Source organism: Centropristis striata, chromosome 3 (assembly GCF_030273125.1).
Source record: "Centropristis striata isolate RG_2023a ecotype Rhode Island chromosome 3, C.striata_1.0, whole genome shotgun sequence".
NCBI lineage: Eukaryota > Metazoa > Chordata > Actinopteri > Perciformes > Serranidae > Centropristis > Centropristis striata.
The window spans coordinates 20,505,754-20,528,306 of record NC_081519.1 but is presented as its reverse complement, the minus strand read 5'-3'; the positions used below and the strand labels follow the sequence as shown (position 1 = coordinate 20,528,306).

At 42.6% G+C, this 22,553-nt stretch overlaps 1 protein-coding gene across 2 annotated transcripts in view; it reads left to right on the top strand.

Moving 5' to 3' along the window:
* pdzrn3b (PDZ domain containing RING finger 3b) overlaps positions 1-22,553 on the top strand; it is a 113,819-nt gene that overhangs the window by 53,026 nt on the left and 38,240 nt on the right. The gene's annotated exons all lie outside the window — the stretch shown is intronic.

Genomic DNA, 22,553 nt, shown 5'->3' with positions numbered 1-22,553 from the left:
TCCATTATTCAACACTTTGGCCATGTTCAATATGAATTTCCAACATTGTAAAAAAAGGACAAAGCATAATAGGTGCCCTTTACACATCACAAATGTCCTAAAATACATTTATCAGCCTTATTCAGTCTTGTAGCAAAAGTTTAGGGAATACTTTTCACTTCAATCCACCACTGCCTCCATTATGAATAGTCTCCTTAAATCCAGAGACTTTTGAATGCATCAAGTCAAGTTTAAAGTTGGGTGGCCGCGTCCTTCTCTGAGAGGTGAGGAGAAATGATAATGTGGTCAGCGAAGGCTTCCACAAGTGACTCGCCGGCTGGCTGGCGAGGGATCCGGCCGTCTGATCCAGCCTAAATTTAAACCTGTGGACAGACAAGTCTAGCCAGCGGCCAGCCTCATTCCAGCCACCGATCGTCCACGCCATGGAGAAGGAGAGACAGAGAGAGAGAGGGAGAAAGACAGTCAGCCTCAGGCCTCTTAAGTCTGTCCTCCTACTCCTCTCACTCCCTCCTCTGCTCTCCCTCACTTCCCTCATCTGTTTTCTCCCTGCTTTGAAATTATACTTTATAACTTTGGCTATGTTCTCCAGCCTCCAGACGCTCCAGAAGTGGGCGAAAAACTGTATATATTACAGTACTTAGAGCATTGTTGAGGTGAAATATGGTGCCCAAGTGGGATTCACTTACTACTCAATCATTTCAGCTCTGTGTTTTTAGCTTTGAAAAGTTGTCATTTTTAACTAATTATCCACAACGTTTTCCAACAAATACATTTGGCTTCTTATTCTTTTTGATGGATCTAACACAATAGTGATTCAATTTGTACAAAAGCTGTTTTCATTTGCTTTTATGAACACCTTGGATGATGTTTCCCAGAAGAAGAAAAAAAAACCTCAGGCACACTGGAAGTGATGAATTTTATAGTTTCAGCTGGAGCACAATTGGTTTGTTTGGAATGGCAGTAAATAAAATATGAAGCAGCAACAGCGGTGATTGTCACCATGCCCGAAGATGGAAAAGACAAGAGACAATCCAAGGAGCAGACATGATACTGTTCACCAAGAAAAGCACCAAACGAATAAGTAGATCCTGTCATTAACACATTATTGGCAGCTTGTTTTTTGAGTCGAGTAAAGTGAGTAAAGTCGAGTAAAGTGATAATTATTTGACCTCAACATAGATTGAAAATAGACACATTGTACTGGATATACTTTTTAAAAGTAGTTGTGGAAAATGTTGGCTCCCTCTCCCTGATGCACTCTAACAGCCGCTCCTTATCTCTCCTCTGAAAGCTTTGGCTCCTCAAATCATGTAATAGATGGCAGAGAGTTTAGACAGTCTCAATGGAAGACTGGAAAACATACACAGATGTTCACAGAACAGTACCGCTATTATGCTACATTTGTCTACTTGGTTTTATAGCCGCACTGAGAATCAGCCTGCCGTTTATATGACAATGGAAAAAGAGCTGTGAGTGTGCGCTCGCGTGCGCCTCGTACTCTAGAATGCAGCAGATTTGAGTCCCACATGGCTTCTCGTGCCTTCCGGGGCCGAGCTAAGCCAGCGAAGACGCATCAGCTGGGAGCTCAGCGGACCTCACAAGGCAGACAAGATATGTTTCCATTCTGGCTCCGTCCACCTTCCATCCTTCCTTCCTTTCATCCCTCTGTCTATCCGTCCTGCCCTCCTCTGTCTCTCTCTCTCTGTCTCTCTTTCTCTCTCTCTCGCTTCATTCTTCTCCTCCCTGTAATCAGAGTCCTTTGAAGTGGGCCGAGGAGACGGATTAGAGTGGGACCTGCAGGGTCTTTGACCTGGGTAGAGCCGGGGACGAGTAATTAGACAGGGAATTAAGAGGAAGCCCAGCCCCTCTCGCTGTCTCTCTAATGAATTGGTGCCTGTTGTAGTGGAACCATGCTGTTACTTTTCAGAGCTTTTATTTCTCACAGTACCTTTTTTATTGTTTCTGAAAGCGGTAGTACATCTTAATTAACAAAACCGATTTTATACAACAAACTGTACAACAGTCAAAGACTGAAGGAACAAAAAGAAGTGTAATTAAATACGAGAAGTAGAAGGGCACTCAGAGAGCACAGACCTCTGCCAAGGCCAAATGATTTCACAGTGTTAATGAATGTAAAATAATTTGGGTATCACCCCTGTGATTTCGATCTACTTCTATGGCTCATGCTACATCATTCTACCAAGTTCCTTGGAAATCGAGTTGTTCCGTCATCTTGCTGACAAACAAACCAAACTGAAAACATAACCTGCTTTTTTAAAAACATTTCAAACATTATAAAAATAGCTATAAAAGGAATGAACACATTGAACCAACCAACCATCCTTATGCAAAAAATGACCAAAAAGTTATTTTATGTTCCAATAGTGATTCAACAACATAATAAAATTGTTCCTTTACAAGGATTATAATAAAAGGAAGAAATTGTGTCGTAAACAAGTTTCTGTTGGCAACTGGGGCAGTTAACACAGAACAGACCTGTTATTTCCTTATCAATTTGGTACAGAAAACATGTTAGCAGATAATTCCTCATCAATGATTCACATGATTTTGCATATAAATTAATGCACTGGAATTTTGGTGTCCCACGAAATTTTGACTAGTGACGAAGTAGTGTAATGATAAAAGCCATTCAAGTCCCCTGACAAGTGGAAAAAAGGGGTGTTGGGCCAGTGTTCAGTAGTGACCCAGAAAAAGTGTTTTTTAACCCTAACCCTGTTCTTTTTTCCCTAACATGGAAATATCTGTTTTGAAATGAATAATTTGTTTAAAACAGCAATCATGACATAGTCTACAACAGTGGTCGTCACATGTCAGAAACGTGTTAAAAGCAGTGCTCGGTACATGTGACATTTCATAGATACGAATATATGAATGCAAAAGTTTTGGTAGTAAATCATACAAACACCTTCATGACAATATGTTGCCTATCTACACAGCTATTGAACAACGGTAGCATTCATTTGAAGTCATGATGTTGGTCCTCTAAATCCAGCTCCACAATTCTCTCTTCATTTAGCTCTGTCTTTCGTCTCCACAAAGTTCTTGGGGAATTTCTGGCTCTTTAACTACTAAATGCTCCTCTGTGTTCATCAGCTGGGCAGGTCTGCAGTAGCCTCATTTAATCAATCTGTTAAATAAAAAATATCACCAAGTGCATCTTTAAATGGTATGCTGTAGCATTTAAACACTCTAACCAAGAAATGTATAGTGTTGTTGTAACACTTAACAAAATTAATAATAAAAGCAGTAGTTTTACCGGCAAGCAATACTTGTAACAGTTGCAATAGTACCTGTAGTACATCAACTTTACTCGTGTGACTCCTGTACATTGGTCTGTGGTGTCTGTGTGTATAGGCTGGTTGATGATAAGAGTTAACTGTGGAGAGAGAGGAATTATGCCCATCAGCCCAGCCAGCTGAGACCAGGCTGTGTTATTAAGCAGAGGCCGTCTAGAGGAGCGCCCACGTGGCCAAATAAGGACATCCAGTCGCCCTCTCCGTCTCCTGAGGGAGACGAGAATGAACCCAAAGCAACTGGCCGATAAGTGACATGAACACTCTGCGTTAAAGAAATACATTTAACATTCATTCAACATCCATCTTTGTCTTTTTTTTCCTCTGCAGGTAAGAAAGATTTCCTGTCCTAAAAAAGCCTTTTGTGAGCTGCCATGTAAGTAAAGTGTCACAATTTCAGGCTCTCTATCCTGTCCACCTCCTTCCTGACATCTCTTTCCTGTGTGTGGTGTGTGTGGTGTGTGTGGTGTGTGTGGTGTGTGTGTGTGTGTGTGTGTGTGTGTGTGTGTGTGTGTGTGTGTGTGTGTGTGTGTGTGTGTGTGTGTGTGTGTGTGTGAGAGAGATCCCCAGGGTACCTGTTGTTGTGACAGGCTCTTGACTTGAGCGGCGTTAGAAGATAGCGTGTAAATTGTAATCTGGGAGCTCCCATTCCTTAGCCTGTGTCATGCTAATAATGCCGCACGTCAGTCAAAACCTGGCCGCTGATTACAGGCACAAGCCGATGCTATCTCTCCTCCTTTTTCTATTGTGCACACGCCACAAAAGGAGCCATTTACTGGTGGCAATTTAGCGCCAGGAGGCGAGTATTGGCTGTGCGATAATAGAGACTTAACCTGTATTGACTTACTCCTTTGCATAATCCTTAAGCTAGTGCTAAAGACTAACTTCCAGTCGGGAGCATGTGATTATCACAGGTTAATAGCGCAGAGGTAAATAGATGGGTGACACTGGCTGTAATCCTGACTATGGGACCGTGACCTCAGAGTCAGAGATAGAGGAGAACAAGGTTTAGAAGTTAATAAAACAACACATTGGTCTTCACATTGTACCAGGGCTGTAATCCCTTGTTCAACATTGGCCGAAACCATTTTCAATGTCGGCCCTCTGCAATCCAACCCTCCAGGGGGGTCTGGGGCAAATTCCCACCAGAACCAGCTAAACTGACCATTTTAAAACTTTTTGAAACAAAAAATGCTTGATGGTTTAAGTCAGTTGTTCTCAAACAAGGGTTTGGGGACCCCCAGGGGTAAGAAAAATGGGGAATAATGTATTTTCACTCAATTTTCACTATTTAATTGAGAATAGAAGGAATGTTATTACAAGTTATAATAGTGACTACTTTGATCATAGGATCAGTAGTTTTATCACTATTCAGGATTTTGAAAAATGCTCACATCATGGTTATTAAATGGTTCATGTAGTGGTTGTGGCCCATGTAGTTTAGAGATACAGCCATTTTCTTGTACTTTACATACTATATTTACTCTTTGGAGATAGGAATATTTCTTTTTCCTTACATATTATTGAATATACAGCATAGACAAAAGAGTATTCCCATGTATCCACAGGCTAGATAGTATAAAAAGAAAAACTCACTTTTTGAATATTTTTTTAAAGGAAATTAAATATTTCAGTTATGGACACAAATGGGTTGATTAATAGAGAGACAGTAGTTTTTGACATTGGTTGTACCTATCCTGCTGGGGTACGGCAACACCATTTGGACAAACCCTATGCAGAACTGCCGTACACTGTAATAGTAGAACCAGTTGTAATAGCAATTTGTTTATCTCTGATTATGATTATGTTGCTAATTGTTTTTTCAGAAGCCAGTGCATTGTTGATTGTTGTAGCATAGCAAGTTGGGTTTTTTTATTTCTATTTTTACCAATATTTGGGGTAATGTTGAAATTTTGGGCAAATTAAAATATTGGGGCATTTGTGGGCCACTCCCAATATATATTATAATTACAGTCCTGAGTTATTCATTATGTTGTTTTTGTGGTTGTTCAAATGGGAGTGTGTTCAGACTCCTTCAGTTTTTTTTCTGTAGCTCCTGTTAAAGCCCTTTTATGTCACTCTGGACAAAATTGTCTGGCATGAAAGGAACACTGTCTGTATCTGTTCGGACAGGACAGGAAGCTCTACAAGGTTAAAGACAGATGGGTTAGGGGGGGTTGAAGTAGTAGAAAGACCACTAAGAACCTTAGACTGAAACACACTTCCATCCGCACCTACATGCACACACACCCACACACACATTCCCAGCGAACCCATAACTCTTGCTTACATAACCCACCTGCCTTTCCCCGACCTCAGCCACATCCTGGGAGCAACAGGGAGCGGAGGAGGGGTAGATGACAGGGGGCTGTTAGAGATAAGCGTGTTTACTCTGACATTGTGGGGAAGTTGTAGACATCCTTATCATTAACAATGAACAAAGTCAACAATGGAAAGAGTCTGATTTTGTGGCACTTGCAACAGTTGCAAGGGGGAATCGATGTTTAGACAAATGAAAAGTAAATAAAGAAATTAATGAAGTTTTCCCCCAATTCTGTTTATTGCACAAGTCAAACTCATCCTTTCCCAAACTTCCAGATAAAGTTCTTGCACAGCACAGTAGCGAGGTCGGTCAGGATGCAGGGCTGACGTAGTGGTGTATCACAGTCGAAGCGGTAAATCCCAATGGTGCCGTCTATGCACAACCTCAAGAGCAGAAGCGGAAATTACTGTTCCACCAGAACATGTCTTTCCATTCAGAAAAAGGTGCCAAGCTCAAAAGTAAAAGCACGCCACTTGCGCTGCAAAGAGCCCTTGTTAATATTCTACATTATGACCCCTGATCTCACCACATTTCAAACCCAGGGACATTCCACATGACCATATTCTATACTTGTGTTGCCTGTGATGGCTGACATCATCACTGTTTTGCCCATTAAGTTAGCCTTTTCTTGAGAAGAAACAGCTGCGTCACTCAGAGACCACGTTGAGGGTGTATTTCGGTTCCTCGGTTAAATAGAACATTTGAACTCAAGAGGGCCAGCCAACCCGACCGTTGGGATTGAAGAACGGAGCATGTTGTGCAGTCTCACATTCAACCTCATTTCCCTTCCAAACCTTCATCCACTTTGGCCAGACCACACATCCTTAACCGTTGATAGTTCTGCTGGCTTGCTTATATTCTCCTTTACACACAGCCGCGCAGTCACGACCTCAGATAGGGATCACATTCAGCCTCGCTTGGCTGCTAACTACCCTCAATTGCATTTAGGGGTTACAACCGAGCAGAGCTTGAGGTACCCCTCAGTATTTATAAACAGTTATGATCACATTTGCTCAATGAAATGATCTGAAATTAGTATTTTGCTGGAAGGTCAAGAGAAACATGGCTGTCAAGAAGACATAATTTGCACTATACGTTTTAAAGTTGTGCTGTTTATGTGGTTTGGTGTTGGCCGGGCTGCCACTAAGAATGTACAGTGTATGGGTTGAGCAGGAGGTTATAAAGAGCTGTAGCAGCCCTGATAAAACATCATGTGGGCAGCTGGTAAAATGCACAGCCTGGCCCCTCTAGGACTGATAAACCCAGGCCTGTTTTGGGGTGTTAAGTGGCCAGAATAGGGCTGGATAAGAAGGTCATGATGGAATCAGAGGACCTATTGTGCAAGTGTTGAGCTGTAAAATTAAATTGTACCTTGTGAGGAGGCACGCAGTACAATTGTTAGAGCTATGCGTAGACAGACACAGTTGGGTGAATTAGGTTGGACGATATGGTCAAAATCTTCTATCATGGTTTAAATGCCAAACCATACTTTATCACAATTAATAGATGTCTTCTTTTATATGGAACTTCCATTTAAGCAAAAACAGCTGCCTCAAATGAGACAACAAAATTAAAATTAAAATATTCCTTCAAAATGAAAGCTTTAAGGTCCCTGAGAACAATTTCAAGTATAACAGATTTACAGTGAACAGGATGCCTACTCCTGCTAAATAAACAACTATAAACAACTTTGATCTCTTCCACCATGTCTGCCCCCCATGCAAGACTCATGCATTCACAGAAGACTTGTGATCGCACTAACTCATGTCATCATGCAAGACCGAAGCGATTGCGCAAGACTCATGATATCACGAACGATTCACAAAATCGCGCAAGACTCATGCAATCAAATAGCCCCAAATTGCTCCTGCGGTCGAAACGATATTGCTAAATCTCTACTGGTGAATCACATTGCTACCATGGCATGGCATATAACATCATTTTGCCCAACCTGAAGGTGAATTAATTTTCAGATAACAGAAGAGATAAAATACAACAACCTTGAGACATCTACCATGAATTCTCAAGGTAGCAAATCAAGATAAAAGAACTTTCACATTCTTGTATATAATTTCAGAACTGTTCAAATATAGGGATTAATTTCCTTATTAATTGGTGTGGGCAAGAGTATTCTAGATACGGAGCGGGTCGAAGCTCTGTGCTGCTCGCCATGGAAGCGGAGAGGCCGTGCTGGGAGAGTAATGCACCGTTATCAGGCGAGAAGCGAGAGGTACGGGCTGTGATGGAAGGGGGGGTTGATGTGCCATGTGATGCAGAGAGAGGTGATAATGAGCCTTGTCTTAGCCCTCTACATTCTCCCCTCCCCAACACTTCCACACTATCAGTGCCATCTGCTGCTTTGATTGTGCTTCGTCTACAGTACCAACGACTTACTTGCTGGCAGCCCTTCCTCTCTCCTCCGGGTTGTCTCTGTGAATAAGCATGTGTTCTTCATCAACCTCTCTCTATCTACCCCTTGTACACTTTATCAGTTTTTTCTCCCATTACTCTCTCTCTCTCTCTCTCTGTCTGTCTCTCCAAATCCGCTCAATCAGCCTGGAGTCAAGTGAAGATGCCAAGAAGGGGCATTCGCTGATCAGCTGATGACTTTCACAAAGGGTCAGAAGAACAGGGATTACAGCTCGGCTCATGAGGAGCTAGCAGCTCCGACTCATCAGGGGCGAATGATGCCAGCGCCTTGGCATCTGTAGATCTGAGGAGGGGGGGCATCGACGTGAAATGACAGCAAGTCATAACTGGCTGGCAGCGTACTGACAGATCTGGCTCAAATGCCACTTTACCCTTCAAACTGCCAAATCCAGCTTCAGGAGTCGGTGAAGCATTTCTAGTTAAAGTCTTTTGGAAATAAACGTGGGGTCACTGTCATTTATCATTTGAAAATGAGCCAGGCTATTGTGACTAAGATTCTGAGATTTAACCAGAGTGCCAACACAGTGAGCTGTGTAGCTTGCCTTTAATTTAACCCCGCTGGACTGTAGCACAGCTGGAGGGAACCCTGTTCGCTGGATACAAATCCTCTTCTAGTACATTGTGTACACCCCCCCCCCCAGAGCGGCTCACACACAAGGGCACATTCCTCTTACCCAGGGCAGGGATTGATCAGACGATGCTTCACCCTATTTAAAACCCTTCATGGAGCAACTGAACCCAGCTTTGGATAAGGTGGGAGTTGCTCAGAGAGAAAAATGTGTGTATGTCTGTTGTTGTCTGTCTTTATGAGGACCATTAGTCGCTGAACAAATTTGACCAATCTGAAGACCTTTCCTGTCCTCGTAGCCGGTCGTGATTGTTGGTTTAATGCCTTGTGTAGAACATGTTGCACAAATTGTTACATTTTGTTTAATATTATTCTTCCACACTGTTCAGGAAGTTTCAAGAGACATATTAAAGAAAGAAAATGACAAAATCTTTGCCTGTTCTGCATCAATTTTGACCATTTAGTCCCGATTGGTAAAGCTCCAAAAATCACTTACATTTCCCATAATGCAACTAGACAGCATCTTTCCTTAGACCAGTGTTTCTCAACCATTTTTTGTGTCAAGGACCCCAGAATTGATAAACAGTAGGTCACAGGCTCCAGTTTAATTAGATTTCGCTTCAGGGACTTCCATCTGAATATATTTTGGCTGTTGAATATGATTAAAAACAGAATTCTATAGTTGTCAGTTGAGCAGATAACTTTGGAGAAAGTAAAAACTAAGATAAGAATCATCACTCTTATTACTCTTACTCACATTGGGCTCATTTCCATAGTGAATGAAATAGTAAAAATTAAGATAGCCCCCATTTTTCTGGGGAACCCTGTGACTCTTTCAAGGAGTTTGCCTTAGACCCGGCATGTCTTGTACACAACGTATTTGAAGCTCCACAGGCCCAGTTTGAAATGCAGGGTTTCTGTGAGAAACATCCGATATTCAAATCCAGACGAAGATAACCTTGATAACATCATGAGAGTAAGTTTGAAAATTGGTAGATGAAACATGAAATCAAGGTTAGGTCAATGGTGTAATCTTTATGTCCTGGTTACTGGTGTGAATGGTACCCGTGGCGGACTCTGCCAATTCCAGTGTAAATTAAACCACAGAGAAGCAAGTGCAAATACATTGAGTGGCTTTTTCATAGACATTCTGTGGCTGAATGGTATAAAAATTATATTTAATATCATGGAATTCATGAGGATAATCAGTTAAACAGATGTATGTATGCAGGTAGGTGTTGGGAAATAGTTGTGGTCTCACTAGGATAGAAATACAATAATGTGTCTGTGCACTATACAGTGTGTTTTTACTTGTGTATGTGGTTCAGTGTGCATATGTGTGCTGTGCAATCCTCAGGCTGCTTGTTAGTACAATGTCAGACATGTCCATCAGTGACATCCCTGGCTGCTCTGTAGGCAAGCCTTGGGTTTTACAGAGTCTTAAAGCTGTTTTTTTCTCTTTTAAATCCTTATTTAATGTGTATGAGCATGCAGTGGGAGATTTTTCCTGACCTTCTCTTCTTGCCAGCTTTGGTCTGCTTTGCTGAAAAAGAAATGCAGATCAACCCAAACTTTGTATCACACATCCGAGCACTTTCTTGATTTTACTTTCAGTAGCACCACTAAACCTTAGCAGTGGAAACTGACCTTCTGGAACTGGCACACTCAATCAACAGCGAGAAAAGTTAAGAACAAGAATTTCCCTCGTCACCTTTGGCTGTTGGCGAGGCTTATGTTCCCATATGTGAAAATCAAATTCATTTAGGGAGTGCAAGGGCAGGAAGACTGAATAGGGCTGAGTGGCAAGCGAAAGTGAGAAGCAGAGAAAACTCGAGGCCGGATGGGTCTAATCCTGGTCCTCCTTATCAGTACAGACCTCTGGGAGGCTGTGTGTAGATCCTGATCCTCTGGGGGCTCCTTTTGGGGGGGAATGCCTTTTATTCCTGCGTCTGATCAGACTTCAAAGGCGATGCAGGGAGTGCCGGTCATCGTTTCTTTCATTACCAGGAGCTTTACGCTAATCTGCAAGGGCACACCTGATGCCCCTCCCTCTCTGACTCCTACAAACGCACACCCTCCACATCTTTTCTTTCCGCCAGGGGGGCTAAGTGCTGTGTAATCTGGATATAAAGGAGACTTAATCCTCAGCAGTCGGGTCTTGTAGTCCAGCATCGTTACCTGAGGCCTGGATAAATTCCCAAGCTTGTTAATTTGTTAATCAGAGCTGGGTTCGAGGAAAGGCCTAGCAGGGATCAGACGATGAGTCACAGTAGTTGTCGGAGGGGGAGGTACAACCTCTGACCTATGCATGAGGGCATGTGTGACATATAGAGACGCATATAGTGGTGGATTAATGGAACAGAAATACACGTGGTAAAAATAGCCTCTATCCTGCCACTATGCTGATCAAGTTCAGTTTAGATCACCTGATTGAGTTCTGGACTGTTTTCCAGTCCCCCTCAGACTCTTAATGAAAATGTCAGACAATAGTGATAAAGTACCATCACTATCTTTTGGGTGGGTAGCAACCTCCAGCCCTGAAAGGTGGAGCCAATTCGGAAGTGCCAAATGGCCAGCAGAGGGCGACTTAACTGGTTGCAAAATAAGTTTGTTTGTATGTAAGTAGGGAATTGTACCTACTTCCTACTTGATTTTGCCCCAGTAAACATTCTCCTAATGAGTGTATTGTCTCAATTGCTAGTTTCAAGTCTTCTTCAATGCAGGCTGATGATTATTTAGTAAATTATTTTAGAATAGAAGATAAGGCAGGGTATCCTTTAGGGCAGGGCTACCTTATGATTGACATGTCACTACCACAGTCCATTGTGTGTTTTCATGTTTGACTTTTACCCTCTCACTGTGTTTTCAGCTTATTGAACACAGTCTGCTTTTTATTCATTATCCCAAGCTAGCTAGCCAGTGCTAGCATTAGCTGATGACGTAGCATCATTCTAGCTCCTTCATGTTTGTGCTTCTGCCATAAGTAAAGTGTGCTACATAGCTTTTAATCAGCTCCAATGACCACTTCAAAGTGCTTTGTTCTCCTGGATGAAGCTCTGAATATTCACTTGTAATTTTCACTGAAGCCTTAAAGCCTAAAAAAGGTGATCAAGATCCCAGGAATTGACAAAACTAAGCAGGTACACTAAAGTTGGGGTGAGAGAGCACCTTTCTCCAAGAAGTCTCAGACTTTGCAAACCTCTGGACTAAACAATTGGTGAATTGAAAGATTTAATTTTTGCCATTATATGAAAACTGCAACACAAAAGTGCAACTCCAAATCGACTCGTGGCCCACGGTGACCGTCTTTAAAACTCTAAGGGTTTCAGAGAAATGTTTGACAACAGGGCCCTTTTATCATTCACACAGAAGTTGTAACTCAGAGTTAAAGAGTAACCCGTAATCGTTGGCTGTAGAAGCTCCTTCAAAGAATAATAGTCCCCTGAGTGGTTTTCACTTGTTTTTCACTTCAGATCAAGATTTGCATGCTGCAAAAAAGAGCAGGCGCTAATTGGTTAGCATTGTGGGGTTTGAGAAGGGGCCTTTGTTGTATGAAAAGAAGCACAAGAAGAAAAGCATCAGCACCAACAACGGAAGTGCAAAAGTCATCGTACTTTATAGGTCCCGCTGATGACATTGCACTCAACAGTTCCATTTCCTTCAAGGAATAGTTTCCTGTCCTTATTTTAGCGAGGGGAATACTTGAGCATCTATCAACGATAAGCTCTTTTTTAAGGCACATAAGGTCATCGGAATACAACCAGAGCACGAGACAAAACTTGGAACAGATTTAACTTTTTTATCTTCGCCCATTGTAACAGGAAAATGAATTTCCACTAACTTAATTTTCAGTGCTCTGGCTCTCTGTAGCATTAGGGTTGATTTGCCAAGGGCCTCTGGAACGGAGAATGTAACAAGAAGTATTTGGCTTCAGAGTGCAGCGCTGGTGTGAACTGCTCTCCCTGCCCCGGGCCTGTTCTCTTCCTTCCCTGGGAATCTGTGATAGATAAAGATCGATGTGAGGGCTGGAACCATTCCCCCCCGCCCAAAACCTCTTGCTCCGGCATTCATGCCCCTTGTTTTCATCCTTCCTCCTCCTCCTCATCTACTTCTTCTCCTCCCTTTCTCTAAATCTCTATTCATCTTGTCATGACCAGCGGTAATTACAGCAGCTCCTCAGCCTCACCGCCAGAATGAGCTGTTTACATTGGGCCACTTGCCTCTGGCTGCTGTGGCCAGCCTCTCATCCCCCATTGAGCCCAGCAGGAGCAGCCACACAGTCACCAAAACACAAACCAGCGCGACCCAGTGCCCGCCAGGCTCCGGCTCACCCAGGCTCCCACCCAGCCACTTGTGCTCCGCCCAAAACCCCGCAGAGCTCCATCATCATGTTCTTCCTACAACCCTCTTTTCCCCTCCTCTTTCTAGTGGCGGCTCTTTACAGTTTTGAAAATCAAGCCCCGCTGAGGGAAAACCATTTAATTTGCTGGAGGTTTAAGTCTAAAGAGGCAGCGGCAACAGTTCTATGGCACGCTTTTATTTCTTCTTCGCTGTTTTCTGCCCCTTAGGGGTGAAGCGGAATGAAGGAGCGTGCTCCCCTGTGCCTCTGCAGTGGAGGTATGTTTGTTTACACAGAGGCAGGCAGGGAGTGCTGTTTAGAGCGATGTAGCCAGCACACGATCGTTCAAGTAGAGCTGATGATGTGTTGGGTGGGGCCGGAGCCCCCCCCCCCCCCCCCCCCCTCCCTCCAGCCACTCAACGGCCCCTTGAACCCAGGTGCTTCCTGTCTGCCTGCTGGAAAAGTATGAATGCGCCCGTGATGGACCAAGTCAACCATGAGCTTTGCGCCGTTGCTTCTCCTGCAGAGCCCTGTGGGACCAGCAAAAGGGCTTTAAACATCCAACTGATTTTTTCTCTCTCTCTCTGTCTCTATTTTTCTACTTTTCCACCTCCCACGCTCTCTGCTGTTCTCTTGGACTCTTGTAATAAAACAGACAAATTTGTCACCGACATCTGCAGAGAGAGTTAAGTAGGGAGCTTTGCATCTTTTCTCCCTCTTCTCAGGTGTGGCCTGTTACAAAGTCAATGCAGCCTGACGTTGTATTGTTCTGTCTTTGCTTTACTTCTCCCATTGTTCCACAAAGGGGCCCTGTAGTCGTACTTCAGTAATAATCCAAAGACAAAGGAATATTTTGGCAGATGTTTTCGCAAATGAGAAAGGATTTACAAGTTTTAGTGCCAGATGTGGCAGTTCTATAAAGTATTTATATGCTCCCTAAAATATGCATTTTATATGTAACTGGAGCTGTTGTCTGTTAAAAGAGCGCAGGTCGACCTGCTGGAGCTGCTTACTTACAGTCTGGGTTTTGTATCTGAGTAGAGGCTCAGTTCTGTGAAGATCATTCTTGACTCCTGTCCAGCTGGCCTTGCCCTAATCTGTAAAACCCAACACTGGAGGAGCAGAGCGACCCCCGGTGGCTACATCACGCACTTACAACTTCACTGCCATTTCACTTTTATCAAAGCAGCTTGTCAAAAAAAACCCTAGTGAAAGGAACATGTCACCAGTGGGTTGTTGTGCATTTTGAGTTTGATGGCTCCCCACCGCAGTTACATTCATTCCCTTCGTTTTAGTATCTGACTCACTTTTCCCCCACCTGTCACGCTTATGTTTTATGTCTGACACAAAAGCATTTAACCAACAAGCTCTGATTTATAGCTCGTCTGAAAGGTGTAATTTGAGGTTTCTGGTGGTGGAAGCTCAGGAGGCAAAAAAAGTGTGTGTCTCTTTGCTGTCAGATCATGCAGGAACCAGCCAGAGCTGCGATCATTTGCATGCTCTCCCCCTCTGACACCCAAAGGTTCAGGCTCTTAGTGAGCGAGAAGGTGACAGAATACATGAACAACAGCTCTTCTTCTCCTTCTGCTCCTGCTCCATAGCATGAGTCATCAGATGAGTCTGTCTGGGAAGTGAACGGCGGTAATAACGGACAGCTCCGACAGAGGCATGGGAGTACATTAGTCGCTCGTAAAAAAAAGCTGATGGCACCCGCTGGCGGGCTGTTCACCCATTGTCAGGTATTTCATTGGCCTCCCCCCTGAGGGTATCTCCATGGAGATGGGTGCAGTTAAGGTGGTGTTTATTTCTAGGTACCTCTGTCTGCGCCGTCCGACGCCAGGAGTCTGCATCTGCTGATAAGGCTCAGACCGGCTGGGAAGAGACAGGGACTCAAGGTTAATATCCACAGTCTGGGAGACGTTTGCTTTTGCTTTAGGGTAAAGTTGTGCAAGACAAACTTTATTCCCATTTGTCCAGTGGAAAAGCAAAGTAAATGACTCTATTTCCTTACAGCCTTGAGTACAAGTTTATTGTAGGGAGGAGAACTTCATAAATCACAAAAGAAATCTACTTTTTGACTATTTCTTGTTGTTTTTCTTAGAAATATCGGAGATTTATACTTTGATGTTGGTCCTGCATAATGTTACACTTCCTCTCTGTACAGATACTTTAAGGTCAGAGGGGTCATACCCAGCTTGACCCTGAGAGTCAGCCCACACCTTGGTGTGAATGGTGACCTGAGCAATGACTGGCCAAGGTCAGGACAGTTCATGTTTGTCGCTGTCCTCCTCACTGCTCTGGGGTTCATTTATGTGTCTTTATAATGCAAACAAACACAAGAGGTTTGAGAGCAAAACTTAACATATTGCAATCAGAGAATAAATGAGAGGAAAGCTAGAGACACTGCAATCAAAACAATGTTAATTGCAAGTTCAATACATTTGTGATTTAAAATGTATTATTGCAGATAAAAAAACCTTTTGGTTGAAAATCCAAAAGTTTTGTTTGCAAATCCCAAAATGTTGCTTCTGAATCTGAAATTTGGTTTGCACATTGAAGAATGTTGTTTTTGAATTTCTAATGTTTTTTGCAAATCCAAAAGTTGTGTTTGCTGTTCAGCTCAATCTCTTGGTCTCCACCGTCAACAGTGGATGTTGTCAAGCTGTCTCTCAGATGGAGACTGGCCAATTTCATGGTGTCTGGCAAAACACTTTGCAAACAAACATTTTGGATTCGTAATAATCACAAATGTATTTTACTTCCAAAAAAATATATATTTGATTTGATTTTTTGAAGTTGCATTATGGAAAGTCTCCTTTCAACCTCTTCTATTTGACTGCATGATAAAGGCTCTGAGGGAACCCCATACACTGCCACCCATCCGTGGCACCCTGTTCAGGACTTTGACCTCTGCTGCAACACCAGTTACCTAAAGCTCCAGTGGGGTCTTTCTGTGTCACAGGGTTGGTGAATAATTACTGTGACCCACTTTAAAGTTATCCTCCATAGCATAACTTTTCTAGGCATGTGGTATATGTGACGTACTGCAGAAAATGTTGACATTTAAGGCTTTAATTTTCCACCTGAACGAGTTGAGGGATTTTTATTTTGGTTCTGTGCCGGGTCTAGATGTGCAGATAGGCAGGGAAAGACTGTCCTGGAGCCAGCTGTGGAAACAGAAGATAGCGAGTGAGCCAGCGAGGAAGTGAAAGGGATTTGGTGTGCAGGATCTGCACAGCTCTGCAGAGATGGAAGTTTTCATTTCCTCAGGATAGCTGTGGCTGTTTGAACAGGTGGGCCATCCCCCCCTGGGGCTGTTAACGCTCCGGCCCCGTTGATGTCGTCCAGTTTGTGCTCTGTCTCTCTCTCTCTCTCTCTCTCTCTCTCTCTCTCTCTCTCTCTCTCTCTCTCTCTCTCTCTCTCTCTCTCTCTCTCTCTCTAACTCTCTCTCTAACTCTCTCCTGGGCGTTGCATTCTTCAGCCCTCTGGAGCAGAGACACAGCCGAGCACAGATCTTTGCTCCCAGCTCTCTCTTTGCAGGAAAGCCCAAACAGACTCTGCACTAATGCTTTTCCAGTCGCCCTCCTGTCATTGCTGTTATTACTGCTCTGAGCAGCTGGGCTAAGAGACATGGAAATGCTTGTTAAAGGGGGGAAAGTGAGCATCTGAACACACTGATTACAAAGGGTGAGGAGGGGAGGGCAAGCAGTGTTTTTTGGTACATGTTTTGTGTGTTTTCCCCAGGGGCATGGATGCACCCAGACTGAGTCATGCTAGACTGGAGCCATGGCTCCGGCTCCCTAAGCTCCTTTCCCACTTTTTCTCCCTCCCACTGCCGACATAACCAGCTGGGCTCCTGAAACATCCAAACACACACACACACACACAGACGTTGGAGAGGTACTTGATGGGAGGACAGAGGGAGTGATGAAATGCCAGGAGGAGTAGGGGCGGGCGGTGCGAGGCCCACATTGAGATTGATGGCCTGCTGTAGAATCTAGCAGGTAAACACCAGTGTGTCACCCCTCCTCCCCCACAGGACTCCACTCTTGGATTAAGCCACTTGTTGAAGCTGTTTCCACAAATTCTCAGTTTGCTTAAAAGCCACACGCCCCCTCTTACTCTCACTTCATGTCTGCCTACTTGTTTATATTTTTCTCTTCCACTTCCTTCCCCTGCCTCACCATCCCCTCTTGTCTTTTTTTTTTCATTTTTCTTCTTCTTACAGAACATCTGTGAAAGTCATTACAGTATCTCTGTTTTACATGTACACTACATGAAAGCAAAACAGAAAGCTTTGAACATTTTCAGGCTCCCTCAGAATGGGTTCACTGCCAGAGTTTTAAATATCACCAGTAGGTGGCGATATGACTCTTCAGAATCTCCCTCACAGCTCTCTTTAATAAATTAGCTCTATTCACTGCCCTTATTTGATCCCACTTCCCTTCAGTAAAACACTGTCTTGTTACTGCTTTGTGTGATTTTTATTGAAAAAAACCTGGATGTCTCACAAAGTTGCTTGATTTTTTCTTTTTTCTTTTTGAGGCTGCTCGTCTGCTTTTAATGAGATTGATGAATATGTATTTGAAAGTGGAGCAAGGAAAAAGGTTTCCAGTCGCCCCTGGTCTTTACCTACAAAATATCACTCAAAGAGACATGTAACAAATAAAAAGAGACCCAAAACAATGACAAAGAAAAAAATAGAATGACTACAAAGAGACCAAAACAACTAGAAAAAGTTTGCAAAACAGCTTCTATGTGACACAAGAAGCATCACAACAACTATGAAATGGGGCAAAACAACCACAAAAATACAGAAAATGACCACAAAGAGACTAAAATGTACTAAAAACTGACAAAAAAAACTAAAAAGGGACATAACGCAACTACAAGGTGGCTCAAAATGACCTCATTGAGAAAAAAAACAGTGACAACTGAGACAGAAAACAACTACAATGTCATTCAAAATGACCACAAAGAGAGAAAACTACTACTACGAGACACAAAGCTACTAAGAGACTCAGAATGACCACAAAGAGAAGGACACAGCTACAAAGAGACAAAAAACAACTATAAGGTTACTCAAAATGACCACAAAAAGACAAAGAGGGCTACAAAGATGCACAAAGCAACTACAAAGAGACTCAAAATTACCTCAAAGAGACAAAAACAAAACAGTGACATAACAGCTACGAAGAGACACAAAATAATCACACAGCTACACAGAAACGTGGACAGATGGGTAAAAAACTACAAAGAGAAACAAAACAAAACAAAACATAAAGAGGCTAAACTTTGATGAAGTTTGTGTGTCTTGCTCTGATGTATGAGAGGTGGCAAAGCCTTTTTCATGTCTCATATTCCACCCATGGTAGTATGTGAGAATAAAAAGATGATTTGCTGTTCACCAGGAAGCCACAAATGTGAAAGCCAGTTGTGTTTGTGTACAAATAAACTGTTGGATCTCTCACTGAATAATTTACAGCATGTTCTCACACTGTATAGTACCTTTTTACAGTATATGTTGTGACATCCTCACAAGGAAAGACTGCTGTGGATTTTTGCTGCAATACTCGACACATGTTGTGCAGTTTGATGATATACAAGACATCAGCTCAGCTGTATTGACAGATTTCACTATGCAGGCACACTTTGGTTTTTATGGAGAATGTAGGTGGTTCACAATATAGAAAGCTTTTCTTCTTTCTTGCTTTCTGTGAATGTTCTGACCTCGTTGATGATTCCTTCCATCCCTCTCAAATGACATGACCTCTCTGTCGAATGAGAGCAGATCAAGTGATCGTAGCTCTCTGAGGGTTGTTTAGTCTGGACGGCAGCTGAACTCTCCGTGGCCTCACCGCTCTCTCTCTCTCTCTGAGGGTTTCACTTATTATGTATGTTTTGCATGGGCAAGCTGTTTGTTGTTTCCCCATCGGTGCTGGAATGTGAGTGAAAGTTCATGCCAGAGAGCGTGTGTTTGTGTGTTTGTGTGTGTGTGTGTGTGTGTCACCAGTGGATTCTACAATCCAAATCTCAATGCTGCATGTATTGGCAGAGGACAGCAGCTCGGGGCAGATTTGTGATGTAATCGGGAGTTAATCTCTGCCCTGTTGCTTGCTGATCAGCCCCTTAGGGCAGTCAACCCAGGCATGCATGTAACCCCCCCCAAACACACACACACATACACACTCTATATATATATATATATGCAGCTCTGCCATCCTTCAGCCTTTCCGACTCCCATCTGAACCAATAATCTCATTACCAAAGCGAGCGCACGAGAGAGAACAAAAGCTCCGGTTCACCTGAACCCTCGTACTCATTACACATCAAGAGCAGTATTAGAGCGCGCTGGACGGAGAAAATCACATTCTCGGCCCGGCTCAGGTTGCATAACATGACTTTGTGTGTAGCTGAGCTGGTTGAACAGCCACCAGAGCTGGAGCTCAGGGCCAAGCACGCTGATGCAGACGAGCTTTGATTGACTGCCCAAAGAACACTGGTTTTTATTCCAAATTTAAGAGGAAAACACACCCGAATTAGCATTTCTTGGCACATTTAGCCACATTTCAACATCTGAATTCTTTTCTCTCTAATTGAAAAAGATTATCTCCAATTATTGCACGCTTGAAAGGATGGTATGGCCTCAGAGGGTTAGTCAAGTTTGTGCAATCGTTAATCGTTTTGATGGAAAATCCCATTCTCCAAATATTTGCCTAAAATGGCTTGTTTTCATTTTACACTCTGATGAAGACAGATTGCCTCAAGTGAGAAATCTTTAACAATGGGACATCGCCTCTTCAAGAGAGCTCTTGACACTTTCGGGATTCAGGTTGCCATGGCAATGGTCAGAAGCAGGTTGTGTTTCCTTGGTGACTGGGGTCCTGCCCGGCATGTGCACTAGCTTCATTGTTATTGTCATGTCAGACGCTGCCTGCCTGCCTGACAGTGTCTTCATCCCACACACACACACACACACACACACACCCAAGGTAATTACAGATGCATCTATAGATATAGACATATCTGTTTCTCAATTTCCGTTTCTCAGAAACGAAAGACAAGTGTCAATCCTTCTTTCTTCATCTGTTTTTTGGATACTTTTTAAGCGAACCTGGGGTTCCTGCTTACCCGTTTGTCCCATTAGGAGCCTCTGTGTGGGTGAGACAAAGGTGAAAAACCTGCATCAAAGTAGAAAGGTTCGTGAGATGTCATGTCAACCTGTGATTTTCAATTATAGCAGGGGGAGATATTACCCAGAAATGGCTAATGACAGCCCACTGGGACCTGAGGGGGGCAGGAGGTAAGAGAAATGTGGGGTTATAAATCCAATCTTCCTCTTCTTTTTTTGCCTTGCTTTAGTTTGATTTGGGCTTTTTGTTGAAGCTTATATTGTTGCTTGTCACACTGTCAACCCTCAGTCTGCAAAATCTGCTGGATTCTTATTTAAATTGCACATTTATTCATTTGAGTTTTCATTAAAGTGTCTTTTTTTCTTTCTAATATAAAGTCAGTGATGTCCCCAGAGTTTCCTCTGCCACTGAATAAGTAGACACTCTGCCTTAAAGTGCTTACACTTAAAGAATTAAAGTTAGTTTCAGTGCAAAGCTCTCGTTGTCCTGAAAGCTGTGTCAGAGGATTCTTCTCCCCGACAATAACACAATTATACTGGAAACACTCAAGGAATGCACCAATCCAACTTTTTTTTTCCATTTCCAATACCTTTACTCAGGATGTCTGCAGACAGAGTAGTTGTCTGATACCAGTGCTGGATCACCTCATTTAAAGTCTGTGTACCACACTGCATTGAACTCAATAGAATCATTTATATGTGAGGCAGCATCAGGCAATGGACTGCTGTTGCACTGCAGCCTACCATGTCTGAATGGAAACTGAAAATTAGTGTTTTATTAGCATTGACAGAGGAACTGTAGTGATAAGGACCAGCCGGAACCTGATCATTAGCCATGATTAATTCTTTCAAACCTTTAGAAACAACAAAACCTTAAACATTTAATATGTAACATTTCTGTATTCAAATGTATAAAAAAAATAATCAAGAAATTCTTCATCAAGAACACTCTGTCTGTCTCATTGCGGTTGTCTGCAAAGCGTCGTCATAAATGAGTTTTTATCCAATTTTTAAACACATTTTTACAATACACTTTCAAGGTTTTAGTCATTTATAACTAGAACCTTTAACCACATGAAAGATTTTTGTTATTCGATGTCTGGATCCTATTTTATCAGAGAGACAAGCTGAGTAAACAACCTCTGTCTGTGTGCCAAAAAGCTTTGGAGAAACATGGATTTTTAATGTTAAAGTGCTTTATCCGTTGTTTTTATTGGTTTTTATCATCTGGTCTGTTTGTTTTGGAGAGAAGCAGACTAATGTGGATAATTGTGATTTTTTTTTTTTTTGCTCTTTAAAAACTTCTTCAGCAATGAAGACTGAAAAATTCTAACCAGGAGAAGCTAACTAAAGGCTTTGCTCTGTTTTGTTATTGTTTTGATTGAGACCCCTAGAGGCAGAAAATTTCACGTCGCACCTTTTTATAGCCTTTTTGGAATTACGTTTTCCATTTAAATATGAAAATATTAGCACAGAATCCCCTCTACTACCTTAAATACTACTTTACATTTTAGTCTTCAAAATCTTTGAGCAGTAACTGTATCTCAAAGTTTTCAGATTTCAAAGGTGGTTATGTATATATCAGCCACAGTCCAAACTGCCAACAGAAAATTCATTAAAAGACACATATTGGTCTTTTGTCTGTAGCTCTCCACTGAGTTCTTAATTGTCATCATAAGTACATCAGCTGTCTGGGTTGTGGTGTTACTATGTTGTTCTCGTGCCTATATTCTGTGACTGAATAATCACAGTCTTAGACTCTGCAGCTCTGCTTTGTATTCAGCTGTGATCTTCAGGTTTGTTAGTGTTATTCAGAGGTCTCTCACTGTGTGATCTGCTGTCCCTCCAGCTGGCAGCACATCCAGCCGTGACTGGCACATAATACCTCCTTACCTCTACCACTCAGCGGCAAAAATCGATCTTTTTTTCATTGGCTGAGGGGACGTCCACTGGCTCGGAAGCAGTCTGAATAATGGCGTATTAGCTGAGAGCGGTAGATAAGGAAGTAGTCAGTGGTGGACTGGGGAAGAAGTACTTTGTAGTGAGAAGCTTTGACAGAGATAGATGGGGCTGAAAGAGCTCCCAGTGTGAGCCTCAGTGGAAATGTTTCTTCTGGCAGAGTGGTGCATTTGGAAAGATGTTTTAGCAGTATTCACCTGCAGCAATGAGCTATTGATTTGATTGATGTTCGACATATTTTAGTTGGACTGTAATTACCAACAAAATGCTCACTAGACATTCAGCCATTATATGATTGTTGAATGTTTTGTTTCAAAGCATGGGGTAATTAATATTAATAAAAATACATTTGTAGATTATTTTTGTTTTTAGAAATGTCTTGAGAACTACAAGTTGGATTGCCATAAAATTTGGAACATATATCCATGGTTCCTAGCAGCGCTTTAGGTCAAGATCAACTTTATTGAGTCCAAGTCAAGTCCAAGACC